This window comes from Podarcis cretensis (genome assembly GCF_951804945.1).
Source record: "Podarcis cretensis genome assembly, chromosome: 16".
NCBI classification, from domain to species: Eukaryota; Metazoa; Chordata; class Lepidosauria; order Squamata; family Lacertidae; genus Podarcis; species Podarcis cretensis.
Genome location: NC_137186.1, coordinates 30,264,473 through 30,292,258, shown reverse-complemented (window position 1 = coordinate 30,292,258; position 27,786 = coordinate 30,264,473). Strand labels below are relative to the sequence as shown.

The window sequence follows — 27,786 nt, the reverse complement described above, 5'->3', positions numbered from 1 at the left end:
AAAAGTCTGCACTTGCCCCACCCTTCCTATGAGCCAAGGTGTTTTATGCAGGAAGGAAATCTCGTTCAATGGGGATGGGCAGCCAAGAGAGGGAAGGAATGAAGTCAGCGGAATAGGTGGGTGAATTGGGGTGAAACCAGCTCTCCTACAAATGGGTGGTGTGGGGCTCTGGAGAAGGGGGAGTGGTCCCTGCCCTAGAGTCAAGAGGGACCAGCCAAACCAAAGGAGCTTTCCCTTACCAGAGTAACATTTCCTTATATTTGAAGAACTGGTGTCCTCTCCTGAACTGAAAATGGGCCCAGGATTAAGGCAGTGGTTACAGTCCTGACTCCAGACTGCACTTATATGGGAGTGAGGTAAAGGTAATGGTAAGTCCAGTCAAAGGTGACTATGTGATTGCGACGCTCATCTCGCTTTTAGGCCGAGGGAGCCGGCATTTGTCCACAGACAGTTTTCCGGGTCATGTGGCCAGAAGGACTAAACCGCTTCTGGCACAATGGGACACCGTGATGGAAACCAGAGTGCACAGAAACGCCATTTACCTACCCGCCGCAATGGTACCTATTTATCTACTTGCACTGGTATGCTTTTGAACTGCTAGGTTGGCAGGAGCTGGGACACAACACCAAAGTGGATCACATTGATGTTCAGTTGTCAGGTATCCGGAGAGGAGAGTTCATGATCATTTGAGTGGTGGACTTTCAAACACCCCAGCTTTTCTCATGGCCTCAAACTCCTTCATGGCATCATAGTTTTTATAGAACTCAGCATACGCTCTTTTCCTTGGTTCAGCCACACCAAACTTGTATCCAGCTGCACACCCCATCGAAAAAAGGAAAGCCACTACAATGTGTTTTCTCAGACGACTGGCCAGGAGGCCTCTCATCTGGGGCTTGGGCAACAAAGCAGCAGATATGGTGATGTTTTCTCGTCTCACAGAAAGCGCTGGAACCGCAAGGTCCTTGTATATGGAAGTATCCTGCCCTGTTCTTCCTCGTTCACCTTCCGAACCGCAGCTCCCGCCTGCGCACCACCCAGAGTTACTTCTGAGTGAAGAAAGGCCGAGAGCTGAAGAGAAGATCTACCTTAATTGTGATAATTTATGTTGGAAAAGTAAAGAAAAGGAAGGTACTTTTTATCATATGTGGTGGACTTGCTCCAAGGTAAAAGACTTCTGGGAAAAAAATTATAATGAACTAAAAAAATTGATGAAATACACTGTCAGGGGCTCAGGAGCAGAGACACAGGGGAGAGAGGAAACGGAGAGCGAAGGGGAAGAATCTGAGGGCAGCGTAGGGGAGTATGACAGTGGCCCGAGAGATTCCATGAGCTTCTCCAGCGATTCAGAAGATTCCCAGAGGGGGGCGCCGATGGCCAGGGCAAGGGGGGTCCCAGGGGGGAGACACCAGAAGCAAGGGGCCAGCGGGGACTCCCAAAGCAGCAGCGGGAGATCAGGACCAGTTCCCCCACCAGAGCGGAGTGGGGGGGAAGAGTCCCATGAATCAGGGCCAGCGTCTCCTCCAGTAGGGAGAGAAAATGAGTCAGAGCTGGCCACGCCTCCATCGGAGAGTGAGGGAACGGAGGGGAAGTCAGGTCCAGCTACCCCCCCCCCGAGGGGGGAAGCAGTGACAGGAGCAGTGAAACAGTCAGAAGGAAGGTTGCCGGCTGGGCGCGCGTGCCAAGTTCAAATGTACAGGCGCGCGGGACAGCAGGGAACCCGGATTGGGAGCCAGGTCCTAAAGCACGCCGGAGGCAGGGGGAAGAATCCGGGGACTCAGCATCAGAAGAGTCCAGAAAGGGCGACACCCCAGCGGGCAGGCGGACCCAGAGGAGGAAAGAGCAGAGGAGGAGGTGGAGCAAGGCTAGAGTCTTAAACTGGTGTCTGGTGGGAGGAGATTCAGACGGAACTTCAGCGGTCTAGAGTTAAGACGTAGAGCTGCGCGCCACGGCTTTGAAATCGAAACTGAACCTTAATAAAGACTTTTGTTTATAACAAGAACTGGCGTTGGTCCTTGGTGAGCTGGGACCTTGGGCAGCTCTGACATACACTTTTATGAAGAAACCAGAGGCCTCTCTCCTTGGAATAACAGGTTCTGAATTGCCCAAAAAAGATGTAAAAGTATTTTTGTATGCCACAACTGCTGCATGGATTTTATTAGCTAAAAAATGGAAAACACAAGAATTACCAACGGTAGAAGAATGGCAGATGAAGATGATGGAGTTTAAGGAGCTGGCTGATCTCACCGGGAGAATCCACGACCAGAAAGAAGAGGAACACCAAGAAGATTGGAAGAAATTCAAAGACTATTTGAATAAATATTGTAATATTAAAGATATGTAATCACTTGAAAGAATCAATTAGGCCTAGGATTAAATTGGGATTAAATATATAAATAAGAAAATGTACAAAAAGAAAAGTAAGGAAATATGATTATGACTGTGATATGGTTTATGAAATAATGATATTGGAAACTGCTATATATAATTACTAAGAAATTCAGATGGAAGAGATTTGAGGAAGCCAAATAATATGTTTATGAAGATGGATTTTAATTAATTAATTAAGTGATAGTCAAGTGATGATCTGTTGCATGTTTCATATTCTTTTTTCCTTTTCTTTCTTTTTCTTTTTCTTTCTTTTTTCCTTTATTATTGTCAACTTTTTCTTTTTTTTTGTTATGTTTATGTATGAAAAATAAATATTATTGTAAAATAAAAAAGAGAGAGATCTCTCTCCCCAAGTCGTAATGGAATCAAGTGATGTCGTACAGATCCACTGTGTAGGAACTAAATCTCAGGGCACACATTCAAATGCTGGCAAATTCTGTTTCTTACACTAAAATCCCGAAGGATTTTAACTGGGAGAGATGGCCATGGGAGCGCTCACAAAGCTTTGAAGAGATCCTGCTCATCGGTTCCAAAAGGAGCCCCCACCCCCTTATCTCTCCTTTTTCCCTTTTCCTGATCTCCCAGAAAAGATATCAAATGCCGATTCATTGAAGGGCAGCTCCTGAGAGCAATCCGCCGCGGAATCGAATTAGACGCCTTGGCTCTGTGCGTGGCTTGGCCGGCTCCAGTCGCTAAATGACAGAGTTTGCCAGTAATTAAGTAAAACCTCGGGCGAGATGTGCCCCATGGGCTCTGTAGCTTGAAGCCGTCTAATCCACGGTGTCATCATTAGAGGAAACAGAAAACGACTTGCTGCGTAGGGCCAAAGAAATGGCATTTTTGTGGTAGGAAAGGGAAGAGAAGGTGGGATCCAGCTTCCTTGAACTCCACTCTATCAGGCCCCTGGAACTCTCTCCAAGCCACACTCCTCTCCCCAGTGTTAGTTTTTGCTTGGCACTACAGTAATGGGGTATATAGATGTGTAGAATCTATAGTGGTACCTTGGTTCTCAAACACCTTGGTACTCAAACAACTCGGAACCCAAGCACTGCAAACCCAAGCACTGCAAGTAAGTGTTCCGGTTTGCGAACTTTTTTTGGAAGCCAAATGTGCTCCATTTTTAGTGTTATGCTTCCGATTTGAGTGCCACACTTCCGTTTTGAGTGTTATGCTGAGGTCTGTCTGTTTTTGCTATTTATTTTGCATTTTTGTGGCTCTTTTTCGTTTTGCTTTTGTGACTGTGTGGAACCCAGTTCAGCTACTGATTGATTGATTGTGTGACTGCAGTACATTGTTTATTGCTTTCTGTCAGGGGTTCAGGAGCAGAGGCACAGGGGAGAGAGAAAGCGGAGAGCGAAGGGGAACAATCCGAGGGCAGCGTAGGGGAGTATGACAGTGGGCCGAGAGATTCCATGAGCTTCTCCAGCGACTCGGAAGATTCCCAGAAGGGGGCACCGATGGCCAGGGCAAGGGGGGTCCCGGGAAGGACGCACCAGAAGCAAGGGGCCAGCGGCGACTCCCAAAACAGCAGCTGGAGATCGGGACCAGCTCCTCCACCAGAGCGTAGTGGGGGGGAAGAGTCCCATGAATCAGGGCCAGCGTCTCCTCCAGTAGGGAGAGAAGATGAGTCAGAGCTGGCCACGCCTCCATCGCAGAGTGAGGGAACGGAGGGGAAGTCAGGTCCAGCTACCCCCCCCCCCGAGGGGGGAAGCAGTGACAGGAGGAAGGTTGCTGGCTGGGCGTGCGCGCCAAGTTCAAATGTACAGGCGCGCGGGACAGCAGGAAGCACGGATTGGGAACCAGGTCCTAAAGCCCGCCGGAGGGAGGGGGAAGAATCCGGGGACTCAGCATCAGAAGAGTCCAGAAAGGGCGACACCCCAGCGGGCAGGAGGACCCAGAGGAGAAAGGAGCAAAGGAGGAGGTGGAGCAAGGCTAGAGTCTTAAACTGGTGTCTGGGGGGAGGAGATTCAGACGGAGCTTCAGCGGTCTAGAGTTAAGACGTAGAGCTGCGCGCCACGGCTTTGAAATCGAAACTGAACCTTAATAAAGACTTTTGTTTATAACAAGAACTGGCGTTGGTCCTTGGTGAGCTGGGACCTTGGGCAGCTCTGACACTTTCATTTTATGGATCAGTGGTCTCGTCAGATAGTAAAATTCATGTTAAATTGCTGTTTGAGGGGTTGTTTTTAAAAGTCTGGAACGGATTAATCCGTTTTGCCTTAGTTTCTATGGGAAAGCACGTCTTGGTTTTGGAATGCTTTGGTTTTGGAACAGACTTCCGGAACGGATTAAGTTTGAGAACCAAGGTACCACTGTATACAAAAGTAAAATTTACATGTGTTGCTCTATCCACCAGTGGAAATTGATAAAATGAGCACTTTGTCAGGCGGACATGTTATGGTTTCAGATACGCTTGTTGTTCTCCTTTGGTCCACTCAGAATCCAAGCTGGAATCCAACATGGCGGCAAAGCTTTGCTCCAACACATCTGGTTGAAGACGTATGATCTCGAAGTAGAGTTGGAATGGAGGGCTATCTATAGGGGAGAAGGATTTCAGTCATTATGCTCGCCCCAAAACCTAACCATTTTTAGTCATCGTAGGTCTATAGGCATACAGTACCAATCACATCTTACGCTGGGGTCAGGTCCCAAGGGTTCTGTGTATACACAAAAATCACATATAAACCAAACCTGTAGAACTACTCCCATGAATATTTGGCGTTAAGTTGGAGGGAATGCCAGGAAACAGAGAATTATGTTCACATGTGGTGGGGGTGTAAATATGTACAATTTTGGGGGGCAAAGGGTTTTTAAGGAGATAACAGAAATCACTGGGTGAAAACTGGCCAAAAGCCCAGAGGTAGCATTATTATCAATTTACGGTGGGGCGGAAGGTTCATAGTCTATGAAGGACTTGCTAACAAATTTATTGACAGCTGCATGAATTATTATAGCTAGGAAGTGGAAGGGGCAAGCAGAATATAAAATGGAAGAACGGTATAAAGAGGTGTGGGGAATAGCTGTTACATTTGCCATTAAGGTAAGGCGGGGAATATGCAGGAGAAATTATTTTGAGGAGATATGGAGGCTGTTTGTAGAATTTGTACTGTTAAAACGGAAAGGGGCCAAACCATCGCGAGAGGTGTTGAAATTTTGGAAGGTTGGATAGTTACAGTGGAATGGTCTCAGTGGTGGGGTGCACATTTTTATTCTTATCTGTTTATGATTATTACTTTGTCAAAATAAATTTTTTTAAAAAATTAAAAGAAGAAAAGAAAAAAGAAGGGAACAAAAGAACTACTCTCATGGCTAGAGGGGGAGGGAGGGGGATTAAAAATGCCCACACACTCCCATAACCCACACAAATGGGGACAAATACTGGTGTGGAGGGAGCCTAGATTGCCTTTGGACTTCTGGTTATCTGCAGGAAGCAGGATCCTGAACTGAGTGGGCCTTTGAGTTGATCCAGCTGGACGCATCATAAAGTTAAAGGAGGAAAAGAAGAGTGAGGTGGGAACCAGAGAAAAACAGGAATCTTTTACACAGACTTTACGCTTCAGGACGATAGGATATGGGTGGGCCCTTGCCCCATCATCATCCTTATCAGTCATTAATTTTATTATTATAAAAAGGGGTCATAAAATCACGGCCTAGCCCACCCGCCAACAGAAGCCTGCTCTTTCCACAGCCTCACACAGACCCTGCCCCAAATTGAGGGTTTTTGTGGAGGAAGAAAGCGCAGATATGCAATTAAACCAAATTAGGGCATGGAAGTTTCGTGCTCAAGGGCGTTTTGGCCTCTTCCTCACAATTTGTTTTGTTCTCAACGTTTAGGGAGAAGGCCAGAGCTCCGAAAAAATGAAAGCAAACTCTTTATTCTTCAGTTTAAAAAAAAAAAAGAAGGGGAAGAGATTTCAGTGTTTTCATGCTTGCTTCGTTCCAGCTGTCTGTTGCACAGGCTCAGAATGTCAAAAGCCTGCCTAATTTTATGTTATAACCCTGAGGTAGCAGTTTGTCACTTCCCAGGTGATGTGAAATGCAAAATGGGTCTGGAGAAGGCGCTTGCCAGGCCGGGCAAACTGGACAGGCCTGGGTAGGTCATTGGTCGGACTCATTGGAAAAGGCAATTGACAAGGAAACTGGGCTCCAGGTGCCCTTGGGGCTGAACGTTGGAGGACTCAGGACAGACAAAAGATCAGACTTCTGCCTCCATGGTCTGAGTTGCTGGGAATCCCAAGTGGGGAGAGTAGTGCCTAGGCCCCTTCTTATATCCAGTGGTGGATGGTGCCCATTGGGGCAGACGAGGAGGAAAACAGGGGGGCCAAACAGTAGGCAGATCCAACAGCAGGCCTTGCCAAGTAATTCTAGTTTTGCCCCTACCCCAACTGCTTCCAGGGGGTCTTCTACCGTGTTGAGCTCTCTTGTGTGTTTACCTGGTGCAGTGGTAGACCTACATATATGGAAAACGTAATGCTGGTGGTCAACAAAAGAGGTCTAAAGACTCTCTCAAGGCAAATCTAAAAAATGTAGTATAAACACCGACAACTGGGAAACACTTGCCTGCGAGCGCTCCAATTGGAGAACAGCCTTTACCAAAGGTGTCATGGGCTTCGAAGACACTCGAACTCAGGACAAAAGGGAGAAACGTGCTAAGAGGAAGGCACGCTTGGCAAATCCACACCGTGATGAACTCCCGCCCGGAAACCCATGTCTCCACTGTGGAAGGACATGTGGATCTAGAATTGGCCTCCACAGTCACTTACGGACTCATTGTTAGAACTGTGTTTATGGAAGACAATCTTATTTGACTATGAGTGATCGCCAAAGAAGAAGAATCTATCTATCTATCTATCATCTATCTATCTATCTATCTATCTATCTATCTATCTAATCTATCATCTATATAAAATACAATAATAGCCTCATCATAACAATGCCAAATTATAATACAATTACTAATACCAATCATTCAGATGCCAAATGATGTAATTTAGGTGCCCCCCGCGTGCTAGAATTGATGGTTTGATTATTTGCTTTCTTTCTGCATTCCAAAATCTTATTAATTTCAGTTACACTCCAGTCAAAATAATCCCTTATGCAACAACGGCAGTATTAACGACTTCCATTCGTATTGACACATTAAACGATTTATAAAGCTACAAGTGAGGCACTCAAACTATATCCTTGTTCTTCCTGCCTGTGGCAATTATTCTGTCCATGGTGTTTCTTCCTGTCCTCGTAAAATATTATGTCTATCTTTTCCCGGTTGTTGCTGTACTCCATCATGCCTTGGGCAGAGCTGATACCCCACTGTTGCTTCAGAAGTTCTCCATTGCTCTGTCCTGTGCTTCATTGTTTTGCAACTTCAACAGCAACTGCAAAAATCACACTGTCCCAATAAATAACCTGTTTTCACCATTTTTTCCTCTCAGCGTGGGAAGGAGAGTGACCTGCAAATAACTCAGTAGATTTACACTTGGGGGGCCCTGAAGCTTGAAGCTGAACGCTTCACAGCCAGCGAGGTCTAGGTAACCACCGTTATCTTCTTCAATGGGGTTGTTCCACGACACATCACCACAAATGGACACGGAGAAGCGGACACGGAGCAATGGTTCCAAACTACAAGAAAGAAGATTCCACCTAAACATTAGGAAGAACTTCCTGACAGTAAGAGCTGTTTGACAGTGGAATTTGCTGCCAAGGAGTGTGGTGGAGTCTCCTTCTTTGGAGGTCTTTAAGCAGAGGCTTGACAACCATATGTCAGGAGTGCTCTGATGGTGTTTCCTGCTTGGCAGGGGGTTGGACTCGATGGCCCTTGTGGTCTCTTCCAACTATGATTCTATGATTCTATGAAATATTCTGAAAGTTCGCAGTTTGGGCATCTACTTACCGGTATGTACTTTTGTGAACTCCTTGCTATTCCTCCATACCCTCCCACATTTATCCAATGGAAATAGGGACATCCTATTCAATTAATAATAATAATAATAATAATAATAATAATAATAATAATAGCAGCAACAACAACAATACCCCTACCATCCAACTGGGTTTCTCCAGCCACTCTGGCAGCTTCCAACGTATATAAAAGGATAATGAAACATTAAACATTTAAAAACGTATACAGGGCTGCCTTAAGATGCCTTCTAAAGGTTGTACAGTTACTTATCTCCTTGGCTCGGGGGTCACATAGCTCCATACCCTCCAGCTTTTCTCCAGTGAATATAGGGACGTCCTAAGGAAAAGCGGGACATTTTGGGATCACATCAGAAACCAGGACGGCTTCTGTAAATCCAGGACTGTTCCTGGAAAATAAGGAAACTTGGAAGGTCTGTTTCCCTAGGGTCTTGACTTCTGTTAAAAAGGGGGGTGGGAAATGATGTTAGCCACAGCAGAACAGCCAACTTACCACAACACTCCACCTTTGCAACATCTACTGTACTGACTCTCAGACTTGGAATTGTTGAAGCACGTACAACGCAAAAGTAGTGCAACTCAAATTGGGTCTACAAATTGGCCATTTTAATTTCCCATAATGCTCCAAGGAGACACTACATCATGAGCATTGTGGGAAACTTCAATGGCCACCTAGGGGGCCCAAGACAGGTAGTAGTAACTCTGGATGGTGATGAGAGTAAAACCTGTGAAGGTTGCCACAGTACCAGCGAAGAGTTTTAAGATAAATACAGCACCCAGAAAAATGGGGTGGGGTGGGTTTCAGTGTAGCAGTTGCAACCAAAATCTCAGATTAAACCTTTAGGTGTGGGACCAAAAAGTTAATTACTGTCTCCATAAATCAACCCCAAATCACTGCATAGCCCTTTTCTTCCTATTTTCCTGGGTGGCAAAGGAATCTCACACCGAGAAAAGAGGGTTTTTTCTTCAATGAATGCAAACGACCAAGAAATTTCACACCCAAGCCAATCCTGGCAAAATGCCATTAATCTGGCTGGTTTTGCTTGGAGCGTGAATATGTTTGATTATTTCTTTTTTTCCTTTTTTTTCTTTAAGGGAAAGTGACAGGCGGGGTGGGGTGGGTGGGGGGCATTAATGCCAAACAGCATGTTGCAATGAATCTTGAAGTGATAAATATAAACTGCGCCATTTCTTTCCCCAAAAGGGGTTTTCCCACACTTGTGAAGCCATAAGAAGTTCAAACGTATTTATGCAGGTATATGCCATTAAAAAAATATGAGAAAACGTATTGCTAGATTGAAGTGTGTGTGAATAGTCGGGGGCATTTTCAAAAGCTGTCAAGATTGTGCTCTAATCATGCAAATCAATCTCATTTTAAGGAGATTCTGCTTAAAAACTGGGAAGAATTTTTTGGAAGGTGGTGGACTCTCCTTCACTGGAAGTTGGATAGCCATGACGTATCCTCCAACATTTCTCCAATGAAAATAGGGACGTCCCATCCCATAATGATAATTTCCCTATTTATACCCCACACATCTTACTGGGTTGCCCCAGCACTCTGAGCAGCTTCCAACATACAGTGGTACCTCTGGTTACTTATTTAATTCATTTTGGAGGTCCGTTCTTAACCTGAAACCGTTCTTAACCTGAGGTATCACTTTAGCTAATGGGGCCTCCCATTGCCACCGTGCCGCCGGTGCGCGACTTCTGTTCTCATCCTGAAGCAAAGTTCTTATCCCGAGGTACTACTTCCGGGTTAGCGGAGTCTGTAACCCGAAGTGTTTGTAACCTGAGGTGTCTGTAACCAGGGGTACCACTGTATATCTTCTTCTTTGGAAATCATTCATAGCCAAGTAAGATTGTCTTCCATAAACACGGTTTTAACCATGAGTCCGTAAGTGACTGTGGAAACCAATTTTAGACCCACACATCCTTCCACAGTGGGGACATTGGTTCCCGGCGGGAGTTGATCACATAACCAAACATTAAACTTTTTTTAAAAAACAACAACGATGAAATAAAAAAGCATACAATTTGTTTGATTGGCAGATCTTGATATCAGCAGTTTATGGTTGCATGTCTTTAATTAAGCCTTTGAAGTATTAATTCTTTAGCTCTCAAAACCCTGCATCACAAGGAAGGAGGCAGAAAGTCCCAACCTCAGACCAGCAGATTACCATACATTTTACGTTTCCATGAGTTTCGGGTCAGGTCTTCCAAAACTGTCATGAGGGATTCTGATACATGCTTAGAAACAGTTTTTAACCCAAAAAAGCAGAGCTAGTCTAAGGGCACGAGGGCACAAGGAGAAGGGGACGACAGAGGATGAGATGGTTGGACAGTGTTCTCGAAGCTACCAGCATGAGTTTGACCAAACTGCAGGAGGCAGTGGAAGACAGGAGTGCCTGGCGTGCTCTGGTCCAGGGGGTCACGAAGAGTCGGACACGACTAAACAACAACAGTTTAAGGGCTTGTTGTGAGGATTAAACAAGGAACAGGGAGAACCACGTCATACCCTCCAACATTTCTCCAATTAAAATAGGGACGCCCCATTCCATACTGATAATTTTACTATTTATACCCCACACATAGTAAAATTATCCCCACACATTTATACCCCACACAAGGTCTGCAGGTGGCACTGTGGGTTAAACCACAGAGCCCAGGGCTTGCTGATCAGAAAGTTGGCAGTTCGAATCCCCATGACAGGGTGAGCTCCCGTTGCTCAGTCCCAGCTCCTGCCAACCTGGCTCCTGCCAGTTCGAAAGCACAAAGTGCGAGTAGATAAATAGGTACCACTCTGGCAGGAAGGTAAACAGCGTTTCCATGCGCTGCTCTGGTTCGCCAGAAGTGGCTTAGTCATGCTGGCCACATGACCCGGAAGCTGTACGTCAGCTCTCTCGGCCAATAAAGCGAGATGAGGGCCGCAACCCCTAATGGTGAGGGGTCCCTTTACCTTTACCTTTTACCCCACACATCTGACTGGGTTGCCCTAGCCACTCTGGGCAGCTTCCAACATATCTAAAAACATAATAAAACATTAAACATTTTTTTAAAAAACCCTTCCCTATACAGGATTGCCTTCAGATGGCTCGTGGGTTGGATAACTCCATACCCTCCAAAAATTTTCCAATCAGAATAGGGATGTCCTAAGGAAAAGTGGGACATTCCAGGGTCAAATCAGAAACTGGGATGGCTTCTGTAAGTCAGGGATGTCCCTGGAAAATAGGGACACTTGGAGAGTCTGCCATATTTTGCAGAATCTTTAACCTAAGGTTACCAGACGTCCGTATAGTTAAAGCTATGGTTTTCCCAGTAGTGATGTATGGAAGTGAGAGCTGGACCATAAAGAAGGCTGGAGAATTGATGCTTTTGAATTATGGTGCTGGAGGAGACTCTTGAGAGTCCCGTGGACTGCAAGAAGATCAAACCTATCCATTCTTAATGAAATCAGCCCTGAGTGCTCACTGGAAGGACAGATCCTGAAGCTGAGGCTCCAATACTTTGGCCACCTCATGAGAAGAGAAGACTCCCTGGAAAAGACCCTGATGTTGGGAAAGTTGGAGGGCACAAGGAGAAGGGGACGACAGAGGACGAAATGGTTGGACAGTGTTCTCGAAGCTGCCAGCATGAGCTTGACCAAACTGTGGGAGGCAGAGGAAGACCGGAGTGCCTGGCGTGCTCTGGTCCATGGAGTCATGAAGAGTCGGACACGACTAAACGACTAAACAACAACAACCAGACCTCCCCATTTCCCAGGGACAGTTCCCGGATTTACAAATCAGTCCTGTGACATAATCCATCTACTTAAGTAGGAAGTTGAAAAGTGTCCCCGGATTCATTGGGGGGGAAATCTGGTAACCCCACTTTAACCGTGATTCCAAGGGGTTGGACCTGATGAACTTTGGGTTACCTCTGAACACTACAATTCTGTGATTCCTGCAAGTCTGGGTTTTGCCAATTGGTGCCACCACGAAAGACGCAGCTCAGCTCAGAAAGCGGGAGGGAGGGAGGGAAAGCATGCCAAATGAATTCAAGCTCAGAGATAATTTGAAGACCGGCAGCAGGCAGGGAAGCGTAGAAGGGGGAGGCGGATGGGAGGAAGGCGAGATATTTATTCATTTTCGTGACAATAGCCACGGGAGAAAGGAAACTGCCTTCCCCAGAGAGTTGCAGCGGGCTGCCAATCAGAGGAGGAATGGAACATGTCAATTCAGCAGAGAAGGTGCTGGCCAAAACAGCGTTGTCAGAATCTGGGAGCCCCCTGGTTTCCAAAGCCATAGAACTGCTGCCAGGGGTCTTGAATTTTGCCTGTAATTGCTTCCAATGGCAGAATAAATGCATAAACACACACATACACCACTGGCGATAACAATGGGCAGTTTAAAAACAGAAAACAATTTAATCTTCAGGTTTGCCCCTGCCTGGACAAGCAAGGGCACTTGAGGGGTGTGTGTGTGTGTGTGTGTGTGTGTGGCTAAGAAAACATGGGTGACTTTCTAAAAATAATATCAAAAATTATTATAATGTTGCAGTGTTGACTGGTTTTGCATAAGCGAACAAGGCATGAACACAGAATCCCATAGCTCCCGCCCAGAAAAGCCTTCCCCCAATAACACTCGCTGGGAAATGAGCAAATGAGTCAACTAGGAAAATTATTCTCTGTAGGAGAATGATCCACCGAGCTTATAAAAATACAGCTCTATTTCGTCAGATGTGTAAAAAGTAAAACCTGAGCTTTTAGTGTTGCTAGTTAATTAATTGAGTTTATACGCCATCCTTCCTCCCAAAGCAGTCCAAAAGGTGGCAAGTATACAAAATGAATTATTATTATTATTATTATTATTATTATTATTATTATTATTGCTTTTTTCTGGGGGGACGCAGGGGTATGCAATACCCCTAAACATTTTGTGAATCTTTGCACGATTCTCCATTTCCTGTATTTATTTTTCCCAATTTGAACTATAAAATGGTGGTTTTCTTGAGTCAAAATGAGAGTACCCCTAAACATTTTTTAAAGAAAAAAACCACAGATGATGATGATGATGATGCTGGTGATGATAATGATTTGTACCCCGCCCATCTGACTGGGTTGCCCCAGCAACTCTGGGCAGCTTCCAATAAATATAAAAACATAATAAAACACCAAACATTGAAAACTTCCCTATACAGGGCTGCCTTCAGATGTCTTCTAAATCAGTTAACACATCTAGAAACAATTCCAATACAGACAGAGATAGGGGAGAAGATCTGTCTAACAGAGAAGGGTTGTTGGAAGAGGAAATGTCTTCAGCAGGCACCAAAAGGCCTCCCCCCCCCCCCCCGGATGCTGAAGAGGAAGAAGAAGAGGACCGTGAAGACCTGATGGAGAAGATAGCAGTTGCCCTTTTGATGTAGTTTTAAATTAAGGTTTTATTCCCTCCCTCGTGGGCTCAAAGGGGCCTGGAGATGGCTGCAGTCATTGACACGTGAAGAATCAATGAGGTGAGGTTGTAAATAGACGGGATTATTGAGGCTTTGTGGATAAGGGGAATTAAGGGGAGGCGAAGCTGCGCGAGAAGCAGATTTATACACCCACCCCCACAGAAATACAGGCCCAAAGAAATACAGAGATTTGCATTATATTTGCACATGCTAATTTATACATATATAACTGCAATTTTAGAAATAGCCAGCATCGTTTGAATGTCAAAAAATATGGATGCCTCTCATCATCATGGGTAATTATTTCTGGAGGGGGACTTCGGTGCTGATCCAGTTCCCCACTCCCAGAGCAAACAAAGGGCCGGCCCTACTGTTAAGCAGAGTGAGGTAGCAGCTTCGGGCAGCATTTGCTGTGGGGCAGGGCGTGGCAGCATCTTGGCTGGAGGACTGAGCTGCGCGGGGCATGCAGCTTGCCCAGTGCCTCCTAAATGAGTCTCAGGTGCTGTGTGGGTCCCTGTCCCATCAGCTGTGTTGAACTAAGATCCAGTGTAGGCAGAGGCCTGGAGGGATTTTGTCACCCCTTCCTAAGCATGACACCCAGGGCAGACCACACACCCCACACTCCCCTTGCAACACCCTTCAGTGCAGGAATGAGACCCTGTCTGCAGATGACACCTGATATGGCTGCCAATTTAGCAGGCCAAATTTGAGGTGTCAAAATTAGTACCATATTTTTCGCTCTGTAAGATGCACTTTGCCCTCCTAAAAAGTAAGGGGAAATGTGTGTCGCTCTTATGGAGCAAATGCAGGCTCCATGGCTTCAGCGAAAGCAACGCGAAGCCTCCAGAGTGCAGCGGGAGCTCCCTCTGCGCTCCGGAGGCTTTGCGTTGCTTTTGCTGAAGCCAGGAGAGCAGGAGGGGTCGGTGTGCACTGATCCCTCTTGCTCTCCTGGCTTCGCTTTGCTGGAGAGGCGCTGCACAGCTTTCCCTCTCTGCGCAGCGCCCCTTCAGTGAGGTGGGAGGAGAAATGGAAGGGGCTCCGTTTCTCCTGCTGCTTCGCTGAAGGGGAGCTGCGCAGAGAGGGAGAAATTTTTTTTTTCTTGTTCTCCCCCTCTAAAACTAGGTGCGTCTTATAGAGCAAAAAAATATGGTCTATAAAGCCTTTAATGGTTTGGAGGAGCAGTCTAGCAACTAGTACTCTCTGGAATTCCCAATTGTTATTATTTTTCAACATGCTACACATTGTTTTTTTACAGTCTATTAATTTATTAAATTTGTATGCCACCATTCGTCCGAAGATCACAGGGCGCTTCGCAGCACAAAAAAACTAAATCAGAATACAACTTACATAATAAAACATGAAAAATACGAAAGCAAACCAACAACCTCTCTCTCTCTGCAAACACTAATTGGGCAAAAGGTGGGGAAATGGATATCCCTTTTTTTTAAAAAAAAAAGAACAAAAGAATGGATGTTCCTTTTTAAAAATCTTGATTAAGATATTTCTGTTCCTTTGAAAGCTATGACAGCCAGCAGGGGTGGCAATTTTACTAGGCTCACAGTCTGCATATTTTTAAAAAAGGAGTGCCTTGTTTATTCATCCCAGATGGTGATGCCCATTGCTCCACAGGCAATGATGAGATCTGAACAGGGGATTTCTGGATATCAGTCTCTTAGCTACTATGCTGCACTGTATAACATGTGTATCTTATTCCACTGAGCGATGTGTTCCTGCCCGAATGCCGTTCGTTCATGGAGATTGCAGAGCAAGAGGTTCAGGAAAACGAGGGATAATCTTTGAGACAGGAAGAGAATCATGAATTGTGGTACATGATCTTTTACACGACAAATTATTGCTTGATTTATGTAGCAGAATTCCCACAGAGTAACCTCATGAGAGAGTCGCGAGAAGTGTGCCTTTGATCACGCACAGCCCCTTCCTCTTTCATAACTTCTTGGGGGCTAACTTTCTATCTGGCTACCTACCCCAAATTGAGGAGAAAGAATATTCTGCAGCTGCCATCTTTGCCCATATGCCTAAAAGCAAACGGAAGCAAAGAAGAAGAACTGGGGAGTGTGCTGGGTGGGGAGAGAACGAAGAAAGAACGAAGGAGATTAAAAGTGATATATGTGTAACAGGAAGCGTGGATTCAGAATACGATCGCCTCCCCCACTTTGCACACATTCAGGAAGCAGGGGAAAGTGAGAAACTAAGAAATTCATTTCATTCAGAGCATGTGTGGGAAACATTCTGGGATGGGTTGCCTCCCATTGGTCAGACCTGTATGAATGAGGGGCTCTCGGAGATGGTGTTTTCCTAATACGAAAAATGTTCTCAGGGTTATTCATGGGTACACTTAGTCACAAGAGCAACCGCGCAGCTCAAAAGCGGACACATTTTTTTGACACTGGGACGTCAATGTTGCTTCAATGTCCTGTTCATTTTGAAATCTCCATATCACAGAGGACATATCTGGAAAACGAAGTACGACCTGCTACAAAGATGGCAAAGCATATGAAGGGGCAAGATGACCTTTGCAGCCTTGAGGCATGGTGGAAAGGCGGTGATAATCAGAAACAATCATTGCTTCTTCACACAGTGCATAGTTAAACCATGGGGACTTGCAGTGATGGTGACCAACCTTGTTGTTGTTTAGTCGTTTAGTCGTGTCTGACTCTTCATGACCCCCTGGACCAGAGCACGCCAGGCACTCATGTCTTCCACTGCCTCCCACACTTTGGTCAAACTCATGCTAGTAGCTTCGAGAACACTGTCCAACCATCTCGTCCTCTGTCGCCCCCTTCTCCTTGTGCCCTCCATCTTTCCCAACATCAGGGTCTTCTCCAGGGAGTCTTCTCTTCTCATGAGGTGGCCAAAGTACTGGAGCCTCAGCTTCACGATCTGTCCTTCCAGTGAGCACTCAGGGCTGATTTCCTTCAGAATGGATAGGTTTGATCTTCTCGCAGTCCATGGGACTCTCAAGAGTCTCCTCCAGCACCATAATTCAAAAGCATCAATTCTTTGGCGATCAGCCTTCTTTATGGTCCAGCTCTCGCTTCCATACATCACTACTGGGAAAACCATAGCTTTTACTATACGGACCTTTGTTGGCAAGGTGATGTCTCTGCTTTTTAAGATGCTGTGAAGGCTACTAGCAGTTGGGGTGAGCAATGCTTCTGAAGCCCAGTTGCTGGAAACCGCAGGAGGGCAGAGGGCTCTTGCGCTGAGATCCTGCCTGCGGGTTTCTCATCAGGACATCTGGTTGGCCACTATGAGAACAGGTTGCCAGACTAGATGGGCCATTGGCCTGATCCAGGAGGCTCTTCTTATGATCTTAATGAGGACGGTGACACAAGGGCCGACATTGATGCCAAAATCCAGCATCGCCTGGGCTCACCGAGTGCAACTTTCTCCTGATTGAAGTGCAGAGTGTTTGAGGACTGGGACATTCGCAGGGAAACCAAAATGCTTGTTTACAAAGCTATTGTACTACCAACCTTACTGTATGCTTGTGAAACATGGACCACTTATAAACGCCATCTCCAACTCCTTGAAAGTTTCCATCAACAGTGTCTCTGGAAATTTTTGGTAAGACAGGCGGACTAATGCCAGTGTACTGGAAGAAGCAAAGCTCACCAGTGTTGAAGCAATGATTCTTCAACATCAACTTTGTTGGACTAGTCATGTTGTGCGGATGCCTGATGATCGTCCTCCAAAGCAACTACTCTATTCCGAACTTAACAATGGAAAGTGTAGTGCTGGTGGTCAACAAAAGAGGTCTAAAGACTCTCTCAAGGCAGATCTAATAAAATGTAGCATAAACACCGGCAACTGGGAAACACTGGCCTGTGAGCACTCCAATTGGAGAACAGCCTTTACCAAAGGTGTCATGGGCTTTGAAGATGCTCAAACTCAGGACGCATGGGAGAAACATGCTAAGAGAAAGGCACACTTGGCAAACCCTCACTGCGATCAACTCCCACCTGGAAACCTCTGTCCCCACTGTGGAAGGACATGTGGATCCAGAATTGGCCTCCACAGTCGCTTACAGACTCACTGTTAAAACCGTGTTCATGGAAGACAATCTTACTCGGCGACGAGGGATTGCCAAAGAAGAAGAAGATATATGTATCTGAAGAAGAAGACTCTTACTTTAGCAATGGTGATTCGATGACCTCCTCCGCTATACCTTAGCTTAGTGAGCAGGCTAGCTTAGGGTCGTGTTCTGGTCTCATGCTGAATCACATGGGCAAGGCAGATCAGAAGTTGCAGAACCATGGAGAGCTCCAAGTGAAGGACGTGCCCCAACAGAGGTTGAGAGCCGGCAAAGGCCTTTTAAGCCTTTGCTTCCGGATGACCTGTTCTAGGCTCCGCCTCTTGTAAAGGGCCAGCCTTAAAGGGCCAGCCCTTGGGCATGAAGAGGGCCAGTTTGCCCCTTTCCCACAGTCTGCAGCCTGGTATGTGCCCCGTGCTGCTTGACCAGGGAGGTCCTGTGGGTCCCTCAGGAGAAGGTCCCTGTGAGGAACCTGGCTGTGACCATACAAGCCTAGGTGGTATGGGAGGTTCTTCTGGGGGCTCCTGATCCCCACCAGCCATCTCAGAGACCTTAAACTGCTCGGTCTCATAGGAAGAATGTATAAAACCGGCTCAAATATATGTTGGAAATGTAAGGAAAAAGAAGGGACTTTTTACCATATGTGGTGGGATTGTAGTAAAATTAAAAAATATTGGGAAATGATATATAATGAGTTGAAGAAAATGTTCCAGTTAACATTTGCAAAAAAGCCTGAAGCATTTTTGTTAGGGAATGTAGGGGAATACCTGCCAACGAAATTGAAAAACATCCTCATGTATGCGACAACGGCGGCAAGAGTCTTAATAGCGCAAGGATGGAAGAATGAAGAACTGTGGCAAGAGAAACTGATGGACTATGCGGAATTGGCAAAGTTGACACATAAACTACGTGATAAGGACAACTGTGACTTTAAAGAAGGATGGGAACCTTTTACAAAGTGCTTAAAGAAACAACAAAATGAGCTGGACTCCTTGGCGGGTTTTGAATAAACACTCACAAACTTTTTTATTGGTAACATATAGATAGATAAATAAAGGATCTTTACAATTTTATAATATGCAGAGAATAACATGTGCTGAAAAACCAGAGAGAGGAGCTGAGGGAAGTCCAGGGGTGTGTGAGAGGGTGGGTTATTCTTTCTTGGGGAGGGGGGGAGGGGAAAATGGGGATGGAAAATGAGGATGATGTGTTTTTGATGAATTGTTATGTTGAAATTCCTAATAAAAAATATTCAAGAAAAGAAAGAAAAGAAACTGCTCCGTCTCCTTATCCAGTGCTTCTGCAGCCTCTGACTCCCCATCTCGATTTGTGCCAGGGTTCACGACACCCAGGAGTAAGGAGGTGCTGCTTCTTCCAGCATCCACCAGGCATCATCTGCAACTTATTTTTCCAAAGGTGAACAGGAAGGTCTTGGCCTGCTGGCAGAAGGACAGAAAAGAGGAAGGCAGTCTAACCTCGCTCAGGAGAAAATCCCACAATGTAGGAGATGACACAGAAAAGGCCCTTTCTCGTGTCACCACCAGCCATGTTGCTGATGCTGATGAGACCTAGAGAAGGCTCTCACATGAGGATCTTAACACCTGGGTAGGTTTGTAAAGGGAGCTAAGATCCTTCAGGTAGCCTAGGTCCAAGCCATATTAGGGCTATTTTATAGGTCCTCACCAGCACTTGGGGGTGTGCCTGTAAATCATGGGTAAGCAAACTAAGGCCTGGGGGCCGGATCTGGCCCAATCGCCTTCTCAATCCGGCCCACAGACGGTCTGGGAATCAGTGTGTTTTTACATGCGTAGAATGTGTCCTTTTATTTAAAATGCATCTCTGGGTTATTTGTGGCATCTGCTTGGTGTTTTTACATGTTTAGAATGTGTGCTTTTAATTACAATGCATCTCTGGGTTATTTGTGGGGCATAGGAATTCGTTCATTTTTTCCCTCCAAAATATTGTCTGGCCCCCCACAAGGTCTGAGGGACAGTGGACTGGCCTCCTGCTGAAAAGGTTTGCTGACCCCTGCTGTAAATGGACCAGTAGCTGTTTCAACAGGGGAGCATAGCAGCCTCCCTGTAACAGACCCCAGTCGGCAGTCTGGACCAGCTGAAGCTCCCTTCCTCACAGAAGACCTACCAATTTCTTCCCTCCTTCCATTTCCATTTCCACTTCCCGCCTCCTGCAGTTTGCAGGGCTGAGAGCTTGCTGAATTATTTACCACCCCCTCCGACTTGGAGAGGAGCTGCAGAAGAGGGGCGAGGAAGCGAAAGCCACCAGAGACCCTGCCAGAGAGAAAAATGCAGAGAGGTAGGAAAGAACGGAGGCTTAATTAATTGCTACCTCCCCACCCCCACTGCTGCCTCTCTGCCAAATAAAATGCTTCCAGGCAGGGCCTTCTGGGAGGCCTCTGCTCACTGTCCCCATGGCAAAGACCAGCCAAACAGCACATGGCGAATGGCATTGCTTGAGGAGCGCAGCTTCCCCACCACACCCCCAATCCGAGGCTGTTCAGAGATGCTATTATCTCTTTCACACTGGGATTCAGCTAGCTCCGCTCCATATGACCCATGGAATTAGCATCCATCTCTATTTCCTTGCACAGAGCTTACGCAGTGGTTAGGCAACGGTCTCCTGCATGCCGTACTTTTAAAGCACATCCAACATTTTCCTGCATTCTGTGCTTCTTCCATCTTGTTTTATTCTCCTTTATTCGATGCACCTGGGTCATTTCCTGTGTGTGTTTCTTATTGTGCGTTCTTCATACTGGCCATTGACTGTAACAATAAAGGTTGGCCCAGTATACCTGAGGGACGCGGGTGGCACTGTGGGTGAAACCACAGAGCCTAGGACTTGCCAATCAAAGCTACAGGGAACCAGGCAGAGGGCCTTCTCGGTAGTGGCGCCCGCCTTTTGGAACGCCCTCCGATCAGATATCAAAGAGATAAACAACTACCTGACATTTAGAGGACAGCTGAAGGCAGCCTTGTTCAAGGAAGTCTTTAATGTGTGACATTTTAATGTACAGTGGTACCTTGGGTTAAGTACTTCATTCGTTCCAGAGGTCCGTTCTTAACCTGAAACTGTTCTTAACCTGAAGCACCACCTTAGCTAATGGGGCCTCCAGCTGCCACTGTGCCGCCAGAGCATGATTTCTGTTGTCATCCTGAAGCGAAGTTCTTAACCTGAGGTACTATTTCTGGGTTAGTGGAGTCTGTAACCTGAAGCATATGTAACCTGAAGCGTATGTAACCCGAGGTACCACTGTATTTTTAATCTTTGTTGGAAGCCGCCCAGATGGGCGGGGTACAAATAAATTATTATTATTATTATTATTATTATTATTATTATTATTTGAAGGAAGTTCAGTGCACATCTAAAGCACGTAGCTCCCAAGTCACCAAATCCTGAGAACTGTGGTTTCTCCCTCGCAGAGCTGCAATTCCCAGGATTCTCCGGGGAAGTTGTGTGCTTTTGATGTGCGTTAAACGTGCTTTAAATGTGCAGTGTGCGTGTGGCCATAGTCTGCTCCTTATTGAGTCTTTGTTCCATGTGCTGCATGGATGCTTTGGCTGAGATTCCTGCCTTGCAGGGGTTGGACTAGATGACCCTCGGGTCCCTTCCGGCTCTAAGATGCCATGACTAATTGTCGTATCACTGACTTGCTTGCAGAGGCTTTAAACATCTTCCCCTTCATCGCTCGCTTTTCAGCGCCTTTCCCCATCCCTTCCCAAACCACAAAAGTCCATTTAAAAGTAAACAAATGTGGATTTGTCTCGCCAGGACAAGAAGGTCCTTTAATCTTCATTAGTAGGTAAAGGTAAAGGGACCCCTGACCATTAGGTCCATTCGTGGCCAACTATGGGGTTGCAGTGCTCATCTCACTTTATTGGCCGAGGGAGCCAGCATACAGCTTCCGGGTCATGTGACCAGCAGGACTAAGCCGCTTCTGGCGAACCAGAGCAGCGCACGGAAACGCTGTTTACCTTCCCGCCGGAGCAGTACCTATTTATCCACTTGCATTTTAACATGCTTTTGAACTGCTAGGTTGGCAGGAGCAGGGACTGAGCAACGGGAGCTCACCCTGTTGCGGGCATTCGAACCGCCAACCTTCCGATTGGCAACCCCAAGAGGCTCAGTGGTTTAGACCACAGCGCCACTCGCATCCCTAATCTTCATTAGTACATTTGTTATTTATGTTATTATTACATTTCTATCCAGCCTTTTTTCCAGAGAGCTCAAGCTGGCATACACACTTCTCTCCCTCTTCATTTTATCTTCACAACAACCCTGCGAAGTAGGTTAGGCTGAGGGAAGGCAGTGATTGGCCCAAAGTCATCCAATGGGCTTTGTGGCTGAGAGGGGATTTGAACCCTGTTCTCTGTGTCCTGTTGTTGTTTAGTCATTTAGTCGTGTCCGACTCTTCGTGACCCCATGGACCAGAGAACGCCAGGCACTCCTGTCTTCCACTGCCTCCCGCAGTTTGGTCAGGCTCATGTTTGTAGCTTCAAGAGCACTATCCAACCATCTCGTCCTCTGTCGTCCCCTTCTCCCTGTGCCCTCCATCTTTCCCAACATCAGGGTCTTTTCCAGGGAGTCTTCTCTTCTCATGGGGTGGCCAAAGTACTGGAGCCTCAGCTTCACGATCTGTCCTTCCAGTGAGCACTCAGGGCTGATTTCCTTAAGAATGGAGAGGTTTGATCTTCTTGCAGTCCATGGGACTCTCAAGAGTCTCCTCCAGCACCATAATTCAAAAGCATCAATTCTTCGGCGATCAGCCTTCTTCATGGTCCAGCTCTCACTTCCATACAACACTACTGGGAAAAGCATGGCTTTAACTATACGGACATTTGTTGGCAAGGTGATGTCTCTGCTTTTTAAGATGCTGTCTAGGTTTGCCATCGCCTTTCTCCCAAGGAGCAGGCGTCTTTTAATTTCATGACTGCTGTCACCATCTGCAGTGATCATGGAGCCCAAAAAGGTAAAATCTCTCACTGCCTCCATTTCTTCCCCTTCTATTTGCCAGGAGGTGATGGGCCCAGTGGCCATGATCTTCGTTTTTTTGATGTTGAGCTTCAGACCATATTTTGCGCTCTCCTCTTTCACCCTCATTAAAAACTTCTTTAATCCTCCTCACTTTCTGCCATCAAGGTTGTGTCATCTGCATATCTGAGGTTGTTGATATTTCTTCCGGTGATCTTAATTCCGGCTAGGGATTCATCCAGTCCAGCCTTTCGCATGATGAATTCTGCATATAAGTTAAATAACCAGGGAGACAATATACAGCCTTGCCGTACTCCTTTCCCAATTTTGAACCAGTCAGTTGTTCCATATCCAGTTCTAACTGTAGCTTCTTGTCCCACATAGAGATTTCTCAGGAGACAGATGAGGTGATCAGGCACTCCCGTTTCTTTAAGAACTTGCCATAGTTTGCTGTGGTCGACACAGTCAAAGGCTTTTGCATAGTCAATGAAGCAGAAGTAGATGTCTTTCTGGAACTCTCTAGCTTTCTCCATAATCCAGCGCATGTTTGCAATTTGGTCTCTGGTTCCTCTGCCCCTTCAAAATCCAGCTTGCACTTCTGGGAGTTCTCGGTCCACATACTGCTTGAGCCTTCCTTGTAGAATTTTAAGCATAACCTTGCTAGCGTGTGAAATGAGTGCAATTGTGCGGTAGTTGGAGCATTCTTTGGCACTGCCCTTCTTTGGGATTGGGATGTAGACTGATCTTTTCCAATCCTCTGCTGAGTTTTCCAAACTTGCTGGCATATTGAGTGTAGCACCTTAACAGCATCATCTTTTAAAATTTTAAATAGTTCAGCTGGAATACCATTACTTCCACTGGCCTTGTTATTTGCAATGCTTTCTAAGGCCCATTTGACTTCACTCTCCAGGATATCTGGCTCAAGGTCAGCAACCCCACTACCTGGGGTGTACGAGACATCCATATCTTTCTGGTATAATTCCTCTGTGTATTCTTGCCACCTCTTCTTGATGTCTTCTGCTTCTGTTAGGTCCTTACCACTTTTGTCCTTTATTATGGCAATCTTTGAACGAAATGTTCCTTTCATATCTCCAATTTTCTTGAACAGATCTCTGGTTCTTCCCATTCTGTTGTTTTCCTCTATTTCTTTGCATTGCTTGTTTAAGAAGGCCTTCCTATCTCTCCTTGCTATTTTTTGGAAATCTGCATTCAATTTCCTGTATCTTTCTCTATCTCCCTCGCATTTTGCTTGCCTTCTCTCCCCCGCTATTTGTAAGGCCTCATTGGACAGCCACTTTGTTTTATTGCATTTCCTTTTCATTGGGATGGTTTTAGTTGCTGCCTCCTGTATAATGTTACGAGCCTCCATCCATAGTTCTTCAGGCACTCTGTCCAGCAAATCTAAATCCTTAAACCTGTTCCTCACTTCCACTATGTATTCATACGGAATTTGATTTAGATTGTATCTTACCGGCCCAGTGGTTTTTCCTACTTTCTTCAGTTTAGGCTTGAATTTTGCTATAAGAAGCTGATGATCTGAGCCACAGTCAGCTCCAGGTCTTGTTTTTGCTGACTGTATAGAGCTTCTCCATCTTTGGCTGCAGAGAATATAATCAATCTGATTTCGATGCTGCCCATCTGGTGATGTCCACGTGTAGAGTCGTCTCTTGTGTTGCTGGAAAAGCGTGTTTGTGATGACCAGCTTGTTCTCTTGGCAGAACTCTATTAGCCTTTGCCCTGCTTCATTTTGCTCTCCAAGGCCAAACTTGCCAGTTGTTCCTTTTATCTCTTGATTCCCTACTTTAGCATTCCAATCCCCTATAATGAGAAGAACAACCTTCTTTGGTGTCATTTCTATAAGGTGTTGTAAGTCTTCATAGAATTGGTCAATTTCAGTTTCTTCAGCACCAGTGGTTGGTGCATAAACTTGGATTACTGTGATGTTGAAAGGTCTGCCTTGGATTCGTATCGAGATCATTCTATCATTTTTGAGATTGCATCCCAGTACAGCTTTCGCCACTCTTTTGTTGACTATGAGGGCCACTCCATTTCTTTTACGGGATTCTTGCCCACAGTAGTAGATGTGATGGTCATCCGAACTGAATTCGCCCATTCCCGTCCATTTTAGTTCACTGATGCCCAGGATGTCAATATTTATTCTTGCCATCTCATTTTTGACCACATCCAACTTACCAAGGTTCATGGTTCTTACATTCCAGGTTCCTATGCAATATTTTTCTTTACAGCATTGGACTTTCCTTTCGCTTCCAGGCATATCCGCAACTGAGCGTCCTTTCGGCTTTGGCCCAGCCGCTTCATCAGCTCTGAATCTACTTGTACTTGTCCTCCGCTCTTCCCCAGTAGCATGTTGGACGCCTTCCGACCTGAGGGGCTCATCTTCCAGCGTCAGAACTTTTATATGCCTGTTGCCTTTGTCCATGGAGTTTTCTTGGCAGGGATACTGGAGTGGCTTGCCGGTTCCTGCTCCAGGTGGATCACGTTTGGTCAAAACTCTCCACTATGACCTGTCTATCTTGGGTGGCCCTGCACAGCATAGCTCATAGCTTCTCTGAGTTATTCAAGCCCCTTCGCCACGGCAAGGCAGTGATCCATGAAGCGGCTCTGTGTCCTAGGTAAAGGTAAAGGGACCCCTGACCATTAGGTCCAGTCGCAGCCGACTCTGGGGTTGCGGCGCTCATCACGCTTTATTGGCCGAGGGAGCCGGCGTACAGCTTCCGGGTCATGTGGCCAGCATGACTAAGCCGCTTCTGGCAAACCAGAGCAGCACATGGAAACGCCGTTTACCTTCCCGCCAGAGTGGTACCTATTTATCTACTTGCACTTTGATGTGCTTTCGAACTGCTAGGTTGGCAGGAGCAGGGACTGAGCAACAGGAGCTCACCCTGTCGCGGGGATTCGAACCGCTGACCTTCTGATTGGCAAGTCCTAGGCTCTGTGGTTTAACCCACAGCGCCACCCGCGTCCCCTCTGTGTCCTAGTACTCCACAATTGGCTAAATAGTTCTGGTAGGCTCTCACCTCTTTCCTGCAGAATATGGGGAGCCTGGAGACACCTCTAGGATGTCAAAATGCATCTCTTTCTCTCATTCTGCGTGCCTTTGACTCTTCATGTGCTCTTTTGGAAGGTTTCCAGGGTTTTCTCATCTATTTACTTGGTTCTTGTTTTGCCACCAGTGGTGCTAATGGAGTTAATGAGCGTGAGATGCATTGTCTGAGCGCTGAATTGGCCTCGTGTATTATGGCATCTCCCAAGGCGCCCCAATTAGACGACACATTTTTTAAACAGGCAAGTTTAAAACCCACCCACTAGCCCCGAAGCCAGCGGTTGAGACTGAGAAGGACCTTTCCATGCCTCGCTTTTTAGGGCAACCAAAGTGAGGGGGGTGAGGAGAGAGAGAAGGAACTCCTGTATCAGGCAAGGCTACAACACCTGAGGCTATTTATGGAGGAAGCGAGTTTAAGGGCGAGGAGGAGGGGACATGATCTTGTTGTTGTTGTTGTTGTTTAGTCGTGTCTGACACTTCGTGACCCCCTGGACCAGAGCACGCCAGGCACTTCTGTCTTCCACTGCCTCCCACAGTTTGGCCAAATTCATGCTGGTAGCTTTGAGAACACTATCCCACCATCTCGTCATCTGTCGTCCCCTTCTCCTTGTGCCCTCTATCTTTCTCAACATCAGGGTCTTTTCCAGGGAGTCTTCTCTTCTCATGAGGTGGCCAAAGTATTGGAGTCTCAACTTCAGGATCTGTCCTTCCAGTGAGCACTTAGGGCTGATTTCTTTAAGAATGGATAGGTTTGATCTTCTTGCAGTCCATGGGACTTTCAAGAGTCTCCTCCAGCACCATAATTCAAAAGCATCAATTCTTCGGCGATCAGCCTTCTTTATGGTCCAGCTTTCACTTCCATAAAATTCTGCATGGCACAGGAAAAGTGGATAAAGAGAGGTTTCTTTCTCCTCCTTTGATAAGGGACAGCCAGCAAAGCTTAATTTTGGAAGATTCAGGACAGGAGAAAGCAGTAGGCAGTTAAACTGTGGAACTCACTCCCACTTGATGGAGTGACAGCTGCCAACTCGGATGGGTTTAAAAGAGGACTAAGACAAATTCGGGACGCAGGTGGCGCTGTGGGTTAAAGCCTCAGCGCCTAGGGCTTGCCGATCGAAAGGTCGGCGGTTCGAATCCCTGCGGCGGGGTGCGCTCCCGCTGCTCGGTCCCAGCGCCTGCCAACCTAGCAGTTCGAAAGCACCTCCGGGTGCAAGTAGATAAATAGGGACCGCTTACCAGCGGGAAGGTAAACGGCGTTTCCGTGTGCGGCTCTGGCTCGCCAGAGCAGCGATGTCACGCTGGCCACGTGACCCGGAAGTGTCTCCGGACAGCGCTGGCCCCTGGCCTCTTAAGTGAGATGGGCACACAACCCCAGAGTCTGTCAAGACTGGCCCGTACGGGCAGGGGTACCTTTACCTTTACCTTAAGACAAATTCATGGCAGAGAGGGCTGTCAATGGCTACTCGCCACAACTGCTTTCTTTGTCTTTATGCTTCCCATAAAATATCTTGCAGCATTTTCACAGTAAGGACGCCGACAATTAAAAACGAAGTCCATATATACAAACAATTCCATATATCTCAAAAACAATTTTCCTATGTAAAAAGAATTTCAGATCCAATAGAAATAGGCAGACTGTGATAAAGATGTTCTTTCTCCACTGAATATGCCTCTGAATACCACTTTTGTTGGGAATTTACTGCTTTAATCTCCCACCTTTTCTGCTGAGGAGCTAAAGGGGGCAGGGATGGTCCTCTTCGTCCTTGTTTCCCCCCCTGCAACAACCTTGTGAGGTAGATTAGGCTGAGAGGTTGTGGCTGGCCCAAGACTAGATCAGAGCGTTTTTCATGTGCTCCAGTACTCAAGACTGACAGTGGTCCTCTGTTCGATATGAAGCAGCCAGCCTTTGCCAGCACTTGAACAAAACAAAAAACTAAACAGTCCTGCTACA

General features: G+C 46.3%; 1 long non-coding RNA gene and 1 pseudogene across 2 annotated transcripts in view; one reads left to right on the top strand and one right to left on the bottom strand.

Annotated features, from left to right (window-relative positions):
- LOC307205166 overlaps positions 1 to 27,786 on the top strand; it is a 246,053-nt gene that overhangs the window by 145,362 nt on the left and 72,905 nt on the right. The window lies entirely within an intron of this gene.
- Positions 643 to 19,954, bottom strand: LOC307205203 (cytochrome c oxidase subunit 6C pseudogene; annotated as a pseudogene). Its single transcript has 2 exons — positions 19,928 to 19,954; positions 643 to 1,081 (listed from the first exon to the last, which is right to left on the bottom strand). The product of its transcript is annotated as a cytochrome c oxidase subunit 6C pseudogene (transcript).